This window comes from Aedes albopictus, chromosome 2 (assembly GCF_035046485.1).
Source record: "Aedes albopictus strain Foshan chromosome 2, AalbF5, whole genome shotgun sequence".
Lineage (NCBI taxonomy): Eukaryota > Metazoa > Arthropoda > Insecta > Diptera > Culicidae > Aedes > Aedes albopictus.
This window is the reverse complement of record NC_085137.1, coordinates 473,871,246-473,883,597: the sequence shown is the minus strand read 5'-3', so window position 1 is coordinate 473,883,597 and position 12,352 is coordinate 473,871,246. Positions and strand designations below refer to the sequence as shown.

Sequence of the window (12,352 nt, the reverse complement as noted above, 5' to 3'; positions counted from 1 at the left end):
GTAGAGAATTCCTGCTAGTATTTTTTGCAATAATTACAGAAAAAAGTCGTGAATAGGTGAATAGGTTTTTTTCCGGAATAACTAACAATTAGGTGCGACAGTGAAGTCATTTCCTTGGGGGCGTATCCGTATAGGGGCGCTGAAATTCGAAAAGCGTGAATATCTAGCTCTGACTTTACCATGACAGCACTGTTCTTACCTCAGTATCACCAGATTGGCCATACTAACGCAAGCAAACAATGAGATAGCTGCATGAAAATAGATATGTTCAGTATAAAAATTGTGCGGAAGGAAAAGGAAGTTATTATCCATTCGCTCTACCATAGTAGACCGTATCTTTTTTGCTCCACACCGCTTATTCGATTCATAACCAGAAACTATGCCTTCTCCCAAAATTTGAACTGATTTGGTTGAATACCCGGGTAGAGGAAAAGAGCTCAATAATAGCATATTTTGATATTGAGATCAAAATGTGATATTGGTTTGATTGATATAAGAGATAAAAAATCTAAAAATAATACATATCTAAAATTTACTCCTGAAACATCATCAGATCATATTTAGATCTTTTAAGATCTAACCAATAGCAGCAAGCTATTCGTTTGATCTTGAAATATCAAATTTTGATATTGTTCAGATGTTCCAGAAACATTTTTCAGATATTATTTTCAGATCTTTTATCTCTTATATCAATCAAACCAATATCACCTTTTGATCGTCAGTACAGTGGCGTTTCGGTTTTATCACAAGTCGTTTTAATCACTACTCGCCCAAATTCACGGTTGCCTGTTCGATTATATCACGATTTTCATTTCGTTTTTATCACACTTGTTTTAAAACTTTCCGAAATCAATATAAATCAATACAGCATTGTCCAGTCCACCAAAACAGTTTAAAAATATAAGCTACGACTTATATATTTTGCAGCTGAACGATTTTGGATAAAAAATTTACATTTATTTCTCGTTTCGCTAAATTCACGGTTTCGTTTATATCACGGTAAAATTTTTTTTGACCGTGATAAAACCGAAAAACCACTGTACTTCACCTCTACCCGGGTATTGAGACTGCACAAGACCATCAAAGTTTGTATGGGAAATACTAATGTGTTTCCGCTTTTTATGTGGGTTATTGTTATGCACTTTCAATTTACGCTCCTCTTTTATGCCTTACATAAAAAGAGGGAGGGCTTTTCAGAACTAATATTTTGCATAAGAAAATGTAATATTGACAGTAACTATGGCATCGGCGGCCAGTAGGCGTTTACAAGAGAGAGCAGAAGGTTGCAGAATCGTTTTAGGGAGTACTAGAAGAGCTCAGGGGCATTTCAATGGATTTCCAGGGGTAGTTTCAGGGGACAGCAAAAGGTCTCAGGGGCATTTCAGGATATTTCCAGAGACCTTCAAAGGTGTCTGACGAAGTATCGGAGGAATTTCAGAGGATCTCAGGGGGTTTTCAAGGAGCCTCAGATAAGCTTCAAAAAGGGGTTTCAGAGGCCTTTAAGGTGGTTTGAGAGGAAGTGGTACAACAGGAGACCTCAAAGGCGTTTCTAACGGGTTCCAAGGTATTTCAGGGTGTACCAGGAGATCCAGGGACACTTTAAAGTGAACCCTTGAACTTCTTGAGAACCCTTGAAACGCCTCTAACACCTCATTTTACTCCTGAATCCTTTTGGGATACCCCCACCCCCCTCCAGTAACCTGGAGCAGAAGGCGCCGTATTGCGTACAGATATAGAGTGTATATAAAGCAATCATTACTTTACATGAACAATTGAAGTTTGTTTAAAGTGGAAAGTGGAAAAGGGAAATTATGCGACTGAACTGAGATTATAGCTATGGGGGCTGTCCACAAACCACAACCACGTGGTCCTGGATATTTCAAACCCTGCAACCGCTTAAAATGCCCCTGAGACCCTCTGTTTTTTTTTCTCTATTGTGGTACATCCCGTGGCCATTGTATGGTACAAGTCGTGCTATTTGATAACTATTGAGAAGTTATAAAGTATTCGGTTTTATTACAGTAGTCATTTTCAACTTAATCGCTGGGAAGGATTCTGATTGAAAGGTTCCGGTTGTACGCGGTCCTTTGTCAGCCAAAACCGGATCCCTTAACGAAAAAGTCAAGAAATGATATCGATATTGACCATGCATCGATACCCTAGTCCTTACTGCCTCAAACCATTTCATTCATTTATTTAGTTCACATCAAATTCATGATAATACTGAATCAACAATTTGCCGCCATAATACTCGATTTGCAGCTGCAGCTCTCCATCCTCGTTCACGCCCAACACTCGCCAGATCACGCTCCACCTGGTCCGCCCATCGTGCTCTCTGCGCTCCACGCCTTCTTGTACCAACCGGATGGTTAGCAAACACCAACTTTACAGGGTTGTTGTCCGGCATTCTTGCAACATGCCCTGCCCACCGTATCCTTCCAGCTTTGGCCACTTTCTGGATACTGTGTTCGCCGTAAAGTGCAGCGAGCTCGTGGTTCATCCTTCTCCGCCACACACCGTTCTCCTGCACACCGCCGAAGATCGTCCTTAGCACCCGTCGCTCGAAAACTCCGAGTGCTTGCAGGTCCTCCTCGAGCATCGTCCATGTCTCGTGTCCGTAGAGAACCACTGGTCTTATTAACGTCTTGTACATGGTACATTTGGTGCGGGGGTGAATCTTTTTTGACCGCAGTTTCTTCTGGAGCCCATAGTAGGCACGACTTCCACTGATGATGCGCCTTCGTATTTCACGGCTCACGTTATTGTCAGCCGTTAGCAAGGAACCGAGGTAGACGAATTCTTCTACCACCTCGAAAGTATCCCCGTCTATCGTAACATTGCTGCCAAGGCTTGTCCTGTCTCGCTCAGTCCCACCTACCAGCATGTACTTTGTCTTAGCCGCATTCACCACCAGTCCGACCTTTGCTGCTTCACGTTTCAGGCGGGTGTACTGTTCTGCCACCGTTCCAAATGTTCTGGCAATAATATCCATGTCATCCGCAAAACAGACAAATTGGGTGGATTTCGTGAAGATCGTACCCCGGCTGTTGAGCCCGGCTCGTCGCATAACACCTGTTGAATGGTAGGCAGGAAAGTCCATTACCTTGTCGTAGTCCCCGTCGAGATTCAAATGAACTGGATAGTTCACCCGAAATCCTTACGCTGTTCTGCACACCGTCCATCGTTGCTCTTATCAGTCTAGTCAGCTTCCCGGGAAAGCTGTTCTCGTCCATAATTTTCCATAGCTCTGTGCGGTCGATACTGTCGTATGCCGCTTTGAAGTCGATGAACAGGTGATGCGTTGGGACCTGGTATTCACGGCATTTCTGGAGGATTTGCCGTACGGTGAAGATCTGGTCCGTTGTCGACCGGCCGTCGATGAAACCGGCTTGGTAACTTCCCACGAACTCATTTACTTTAGGTGAAAGACGACGGAAGATGATCTGGGATAGCACTTTGTAGGCGGCATTCAAAACGGTGATCGCTCGAAAGTTCTCACACATTAACTTGTCGCCTTTCTTGTGGATGGGACAGATTATCCCTTCCTTCCACTCCTCCGGTAGCTGTTCGGTTTCCCAGATCTTGACTACTAACTGGTGCAGACAGGTGGCCAACTTTTCCGGGCCCATCTTGATGAGTTCTGCTGCGATACCGTCCTTACCAGCCGCTTTGTTGTTTTTGAGCTGGTGGATGGCATCCTTAACTTCCCTCAGCGTGGGAGTTGGTTCGTTCCCGTCCTCTGCTGCACCAACATAGTCATTTCCTCCGCTGCCTTGGTCCTCCGTGCCTACATTCTCTTCGCCATTCAGGTGCTCGTCGAAGTGCTGCTTCCACCTTTCGATCACCTCACGTTTGTCCGTCAGGAGGCTCCCTTCCTTATCCCTGCATATTTCGGCTTGCGGCACGTAGCCTTTGCGGGATGCGGTGAGCTTCTGGTAGAACTTGCGTGTTTCCTGTGAACGGCACAGCAGTTCCATTTCCTCGCACTCCGCTTCTTCCAGGCGGCGCTTTTTCTCCCGGAAGAGACGGGTCTGCTGCTTCCGCTTCTGTCTGTATCGCTCCACATTCTGTCGGGTTCCATGCTGCAGCATTACCGCCCGCGCTGCATCCTTCTCCTCCAGAACCGCTCTGCACTCCTCGTCGAACCAATCGTTTCGTCGACTCCGTTCTACGTACCCGATAGTGCTCTCGGCTGCGTTGTTGATGGCTGCTTTCACTGTACTCCAGCAGTCCTCTAGAGGGGCCACATCGAGCACACCCTCGTCCGGCAACGCTGCCTCGAGATTCTGCGCGTATGCGGTGGCGACATCCGGTTGCGTCAGTCGCTCTAGATCGTACCGGGGCGGCCGCCGGTAATGTACGTTGTTAATAACGGAGAGTTTTGGGCGCAGTTTAACCATCACCAGGTAGTGATCGGAGTCGATATTAGCGACGTCGATAATGTCGGAGAAGTGCCGTCCATCAATCAGAACGTGGTCGATTTGCGATTCCGTTTGTTGTGGTGATCTCCAGGTGTAACGATACGGGAGGCTGTGCTGGAAGAAGGTGCTACGAATGGCCATGTTCTTGGAGGCGGCGAAATCGATGAGGCGTAGGCCATTTTCGTTCGTCAGCTGGTGGGCGCTGAACTTTCCAATCGTCGGTCTGAATTCCTCCTCCTGGCCTACCTGAGCGTTTAGATCCCCTATAATGATCTTGACGTCGTGGTTTGGGCAGCGGTCGTACTCGCGTTCGAGCTGCGCGTAAAATGCGTCTTTGTCATCATCAGTGCTTCCGGAGTGAGGGCTGTGCACGTTTATTATGCCAATGTTGAAGAATCGGCCCTTGATCCTCAGCCTGCACATTCTTTCGTCGATCGGCCACCAACCGATCACGCGCCTCTGCATGTCGCCCATCACTATAAAAGCTGTTCCCAGCTCACATGTGTTGCCGCAACTCTGGTAAATGATATGATTACCTCTAAACGTTCGCACCATAGATCCTGTCCAACACACCTCCTGCAGCGCTACGATTCCGAACCCGCGATCCTTCAGTATATCGGCGAGTATGCGGGTGCTCCCGATGAAGTTGAGAGATCTGCAGTTCCACGTACCGAGCTTCCAATCGCAAGTCCCTTTTCGTCGCTGTGGTCGTCGCCATTGGTATCGGTTCGCATTCTTCTCTTGTTGATTTTCCGGTGCTAGTCTTTTTTACGGCTGGCTCGCAGGGCCTGACACCAACCCACTAACCCAGGGAGCTGGGCTTACCTTCCCGGAAGCTACGGGTTCTGCATTGGCATTTCCTCCAACTACAGTGCTAAATAGCTAGGCTCGAGCGCCAGTCTTCGCCGGGGGTGGTGTTTTTAATGGGCACTGCCTCAAACCAGTGAACACTGAAAATAAGATTAGGAATACTAGGGTAATTTTCCAATTGTTGCACGGCTAAAAACTCGCCTATTGTTGCACACTCCATGTTATGCTTATGAGGTGTGCAATAATTGGCAATTTTTTAACCGTGCAACAATTGGAAAATTACCCTAATCCAGTTTTCCTTGCTTCAAGATCCGAGACGTCCCACTTTCAATAAAGTGTGAAATGTAATAAGGACCAAAGTTTTTCCTTCAATTACTAACATATGCTGTTCCATAGTTGGAAGCAGTTAGGACTAGAGTTTAACTGGTAGATCTTACACCTTAAGGCAATACAAAAAAATTAATGTACCCACGTTACGGTCTCCGTTAAATATCGTTCCTCCTTTATACCCCCTCAACTATTCATTCCTCAGCGCGGAATGGATGAACCTTGGATTGGGGTTTCCTGTTTGGTGGACTTTTACCCCCGGATCAGGAGGTCCATAGTGCTATTGTAAGCCGGCAGATACACGGGCAGAGACCCCTATTAACTCCCTGAGACCTACTGAAATGCCCCTGAAACACCGGCAGACCCCAGAAATACCCCCATAACCCCCAAAAACCCTCGGAGGTGACCCTGAGACCCCCTTAAAAGCCCCTGGGACCTCACGGTACCCCTGAAGCCCCCTGGGATACCCTTGAAACTCCCATAAAATCTCCTGGTACCACTTAAGATCCCCTGAAACGCCCCTGAGATCATCTGAAACTTCCCTGGAACCCCCAGACACCACTTGATGGGCGCCTTAGGCTACCTTGAAACGAACACCCCCCTCTCCCACCTGAGACCCCCTGAAATTTAACTTTCAAGAACTACGTCCATTAGACTCGTTGAATCCTGTCCTTGTTGTTCCACTTTACCAAAATCCACTGGCGGACAGAGTACCTTGGAAACCTGGGAACCCCCATGGCCCCATCTCAAATGCCCAGGAGCAAAACCTGTTCTTGCGAACTAAGTTTCCGCATCGTAGGCATATCTTAATTTATGAACAAAACTCCCACTTTTATGTTATATTCAATGTGTGCATCTCCAATCAATAACATAAAAAGTGGTTCTAGTATAGCTCAGATCTCCATTTAGTAATCAAACGTTCGTTTCATTCGAATTACAAGGGTAAACGAAAGTTCGCTAATAATAATAATCACTTTTTGCCTTTCTCGTACACTAAGTGTACTGGAAAGGCTATGACACATTCCACGCGTTACGTTTTGCACGAGAATTCAACTTTTGCTTCCAAAATCTGTTATGTTGTTGAATATATGCTAACCAGCATACCAAACGATCACATTTGAATAGAAGATTCATTTTATGCTTTCTATTTGGAAATTGGACCTTTGTAGTTCGAAAAAAAATCAAGAAATACAGCGTAACGGGACACCATTGCAAAAAATGACGAATTTTGACCAAACGACAAGAAATTTACTACTTTCTTGAAGCAGTTTTAAAAGTTTCAGGTACTATTCGAAGAATATAAGTAAACATCTTCATTTTGGTGCAAAAAGAATCAAAATCGACAGCAAGAGCTCGAAAATATCTTTCAATGAAGTTCAAAAACCGCGGTGTAGAAGTGCGTGGAATGTGTCCTATATGTTCACTCCAAAAATGACTTTTTGCTAGAAGGCTCGGAAAGTCGAGCCACATATACCAATCAACTCAGCTCGAAGAATTGAGGTGATGTCTGTGTGTGTGTGTGTGTATGTGTGTATGTGTGTGCGTGTGTATGTATGTGGACAAAAAAAACTCACATCACTTTTTGGCAGTAAACCTCAACCGATTTTGATGACCGACGGTTCATTCGACGCGGAATCTGGTCCAATTGTTTCCTATTGAAAATGGTTCGGATCGGTCCAACCGTTTCGGAGTTTTGGCCATTTAGGTGTTCCGGACCGGTACTCCAGGTAGGGGCCAGATATGAAAATGTCACAAACCCTTGCATGCGGCACGTCGAACTACGGCATTTTCAATAACTTGATGAATGATAAGCAGAAAAATAGTCTCAGACCATATCTGAACCGGTAGTGTCCCGGAACCGGTTCCGGTTGCCCCGCCGGAAGTGGCCAAACATAAAAGTGAACTAAACCCATGCATGCGACGTATCAAACCGCGGCATTTTCGATAACCTGATGAACGGTAAGCAGAAAAATAGTTTCAGACCATATCTGAACCGGTATTGTTCCGGAATCGGTTCCTGGTGTCCCACCGGAAGTGGCCAAATGTAAAAGTGAGCTTAACTCATGCATGCGTTCATCATCACATCAAATAGCGGCTTTTTCGATAACCAGCAGTTCCATAAAGAATTTCTGGAGGAATCATGGATGGAATTCCAAGAGGAATACTGGGAAGAATTACTGGAGGGATCCTTCTATGAATGTCTAGTTGAATAGCTGATGGAGTTCCTGAAACAATCCCGGGAGGAATTCCTGGAAAACAATCCGGAGGATAAGTGGATTTCCTAGATAAAGCTCAGGAGGAACCTTGGCAAGATCACCGAAAAATCCCTGTATGAACCCGTGAGAAGTTCTTTTAGAAATTCCGGAAGAAATTTCTGAAGGTATCCGTATGGGAGTCCCTGGATCGACGGAATTGCTGGTCACAATTTTGTAGAACCACTGAAGCAATTACTGGAACATCATGAAGGCATTCTGAGAGAATCCCTGAGAAAAACCTGGATACCTGAATGAATTTGAAGAAAAATACCTGAAGAAATCCTGGAAGGGATCAAGTGAGGTTATTTAGACCCAGGCGTTTTTTTTAGATGAGCTGCTCTTAATAATTTGTGCGATTTTGTCAAAGTTGCCGACTTTGTATGTTTTCTCTGGGCAAAAATTATCAGTGAATTGCACTATGTTCACCCCATTGTTGCCCGGTAGGAGAATTAATCACTAATGACAACATTAACGGGCAACGGTTAATCAAACGAACATCTTCACAGAAAACACCAAAATTATATATTTTTGTTGGACTGAGATATCGACGATATAAATTAACTGTACGGGAGCACCATCTTGTGAAATGATTTCAAATCAGAGATTATTTAAATTGAAAAAGAAATGTTTTTGAATAATTCTGCCGATGTCATCAACATAGAATATTTTCTCACGATCGAGATATCAAAGTAACAAATGTATATTACATTTTTGAAATGTGGTTCGAAAGCCTTATCCATATTTTATATTTGCAGCTATACTTCCGCCACCTAGTGAGTTAATTCTGAAGTAAATTATCCATCAAATAGGAGTATTGGTATTGTCTGTCAATACATGGCATCAAGACATTCACCCCAAAAGAAGTATACTTTTTTTGAGGACTTTTGTCGCTGTGTGCTGCGTAGATATGTATCTATTAGCGCCAGCTTGCAGAAAAACATAAGCATAATTTTTATTATCAAATAAATCTAGATGCATTAAACATTTTTGCAGAAGACTCAAACATTCTGTACATTCAGAATATCAAGATATTCAAGCTTTCAATCCGTAATTTGAATACACACTAGGGCCATCTACTGGGCTAGTTTCCATTCCAATTAATTTATCATAAGATTGCCCTTGGTCTGTAGAACAATTTTGTCCAAGACAGCATTATTCTAGGAAGTCATGATCAAAAGATAAAATCATTCGTACCGTGGGGTCCAATGGACCCCAGGTGAACAAAATCGCCCGGTTCAACTTTGGCATCGAAAATAAACCATAGTACGCCATGAAACTATTGGTATTTTTGCGAAAATAACTCATCGTGGAGTAGTTTGATGGTACCGTCAAGGCACCATTCACCGTGGATCTAAGAGGATTCGGGGCAAATAAGGGCTGTCATTTGACGCCAGTCTTATAAACATAGTTGGTGCCGCTTTGAATTGCCTTCATTATAGGTTAAAATTAAAGCAATATCCACAGAAGTAGAAAATTTTTCACAAAATTTGGTGATATAGTACAATTAGTAAAGGGTAGTAGGGTCGCCTAATTCCGTGGTAGGTCACCATTCACCGTGGTAGTAGGGACCCATTCACCGTGTATGAGAAATTGTATTCTACTTTGTTCAAAAATGATCAAAACAACCCAGCCAAGGGAATTTTCTTCGTTTGAATTCATTTCAAGTAATAACTTGCAAAATTTTATTACAAAAACGAATGTTCAAATTTTCGATTTTTTCTAGATATATGGGACAATATGGGGCACGGTGAATGGAGACCATTGATTTTTAGGGTACCCATTTACCGTGCCTTTTTGTTTCAATTAAAAAGTATGAGTAATCGTACTTTCTTGTTAAACTTACTTCGGTAATGCAAAATACATACCTGATATGTGAATTTAATTGCTTCTTGGTGGAAAAAAAACGTTACTAGATATAGTTTATCGCTTAAATCACCTTAGCGCAGTTTTAGTTTTTTCACTATGAATGCAGTGAACAAGCAGAAACCCGCTTCATGTAAACACACTTTAGTGTCAAAATGATACTTTTAAATGTTTCTAATGAGCGTTTTGACATGGTAACAATACATTAGTGTTGTATTGGTGAAATTGAAGGGAAATTGTCATATCATTCAATCATAATATGGAAATAATGAAAAAATATTCAAAGGCACACGGTGAATGGAGCCCCCACGGTGAAAGGCGCCTTGACGGTACTGTAAAAATGGGACCGATATGTCAATCCAAACTTTTTTGCGACCACTTCAAAGTGACTCTGGGGTCCAATGGACCCCAGGTATCCATTAGAGGGTTAAGAAACAAAAATCTCTAAATGAATGTTTACCGAATCTATTTTCGTAAGGGAAGTTCTGCATTCAGTATCATTGAAAAGATAGTGCATTGCTAATGTTCATGATGAATACATTGAAACGCTCGTTAAACCTTTTTTTCTGACATCGTTGATTTTCTTATAGCTTAGAAAGCTAATACAGATGTTTTAAGAGTACATATAACAAAAATGATCGGTTATGAACACTAGCAAGCAGTATTTCCCTTGTCCCTATTCGATCCACCCCGACAGGTGTATCGTTCTCCCACGATACTTTATCCTCTGTATTCCCTCCAACTGTCAATCACGCATACAATTCCACCATGAGAGATCATTCACTCGCATCCGGGAAAAACCCATCCAACTTTAGTAGATCGCCAAACCACCACTGTGATCATTCCCACACATCGATCCAATCCCGCAGTGTGTCGATCGACAGGCAAGGGCGGGCACACTCTGTCTGTGACCCGCGTGCATATGTGTGCGAACCGTTTTCCACAAATGAGGAAAACTGTGCTTTCCCACACCTCGAACCCGAACTGGCCAAAAAGAAGCGACTGCACCGCTAGTCATCTTCCGTTCGCTCGACCGTAAATAAGCCAATCGCAGATCCGCGCAGCTAAAGCAAAATATCTTTCGAACGTCGGTCTTTCACATCTTAGAGGCAAGGAGAAGCATTTCGGGTGGAAAATTTCTCGAAGTGCAGGAACGAGCAAACCCGTGAGAAGAAGCGTAAACTGAGCTGTGATTTTTTTTTACTTTTTTGTTTTACAAAAGTCAAAAGATATACGAGTACTTCTCGAAATTGGGGCTGTGCAGTGCAGTGTAGCTTCAAAGGGAAAGTTGAATAAATAAGTGAACAGCAGTTCTCGCTTGAAGCGACGAAGGAACTGAGACCGGCAATTTCAAAGGTTGTCGTCGTCGTCGAGTGGAGAAACAAGCGAAAAACTAGAGAAAAGTCCTTCAGAACTGGCCCGATTCTTTTCCGGTATATGCTTTATCATTAGGAACCGTAGTGCAAAGGTGGAATTTATGCTGCCGGGTACGCTCTGTGAGCGAAATTAAACTGCAGAAGAAGTATTTTTGGTGCTCAGTCCCAACGTGTGAACGAAAAAGTCTGTGAACAATCTACATAAGTACCTACCATACGAACATCGAAATTCAACCAAAAGGTTAAGTTACGTGTACGCAGTTAATCAGAGGAGACGCCGAACAAAAAGTGACTCATCGAGAGTTGGTGCACAACGAAAAACAGACGAATTCTCCCGAGTTTCACACGCCAAGCAAGAAAGTACGTATGCGCCGATCTACGAAAGAAATGGCTCAATTTGATTCTGGTTGTGGGTGGCAAGGTGGGCGATGCGAAATTAGATGATGTCACCGTTTTTTGTGGGAGCCGAAGTTTGTTTTCCCTCATTACAGTTATCCGGGGTTTAGTTAATTTCGCTTCAATTTGGAAATTTATGGATTAATCCACGATTTCATTTATGACGATTTTAGCATTCCCCGAAACACAATCCAGGAAGACATTAAAAGAAAGGCTGCTTCTCAAATCGTGCAACTATGCATACGGTGCCGCACTCTTTTGGCTTCAGAACATTTTGACTTGTACTGCTTCACATCTAATAGGTAGGTATGTATGCGAATTTTGTTCATGTCACGAAAGCTTTGATGTTCGCTGCTCCGAAGTTGTTGCATAAGCGTATGCTGCAGCAAATTTGACGTTTCGAGAATTCTTTTAATCGTCTTCCAGAGAATTGAGTATGTCGGTTCTAGTTTCTGTGATTTTTCGCCCTCAACCGGTATTTTCAAGGGCTGTGCTTCCGAAAGGAGTAATGCAAAACTGCAGCAGGGAATTCGATGGCAAGGAAGTGATGCCATTTTATTGTACTTATAACATGCACATTTAAGTCATCCGTACGCTTTAAAAAGGGTATGGGAGTATCGAATGTTTGACAAGTAATATATTATCATGGTATGTCGCATCAGCGTGACGTACTGTGATGTACAGTATCGGACAATAAAAATACACCATATCCGTTTTCCCATATAAACTGATCAAGTTTAGATTGCCATATCACAGTAATTTCTCAACCGATTGATTTAATTTTTTTTTGTAATTGCAATTTTTTTAAAAAGTTTGAGAAAGTTCGGTGACAACTATTGATACAATAGTTACAGATAGGTTATATTTAGACAATGAAAATCCACCAAGACAAAAATCTGTTAAC

General features: G+C 43.2%; 1 protein-coding gene across 8 annotated transcripts in view; it reads left to right on the top strand.

Moving 5' to 3' along the window:
* The window catches only part of LOC115265479 (RING finger protein nhl-1), a 261,579-nt gene that overhangs the window by 109,449 nt on the left and 139,778 nt on the right, over positions 1-12,352 (top strand). The window contains exon 1 of one of the 8 annotated variants that reach the window (XM_029870770.2): positions 10,679-11,412. The exons of the other annotated variants lie outside the window; for them this stretch is intronic. The gene's annotated coding sequence lies outside the window, so the exon portion shown is untranslated. Of the gene's footprint in view, positions 1-10,678; positions 11,413-12,352 lie in introns of those variants that run through there. 8 annotated transcript variants of the gene reach the window in all.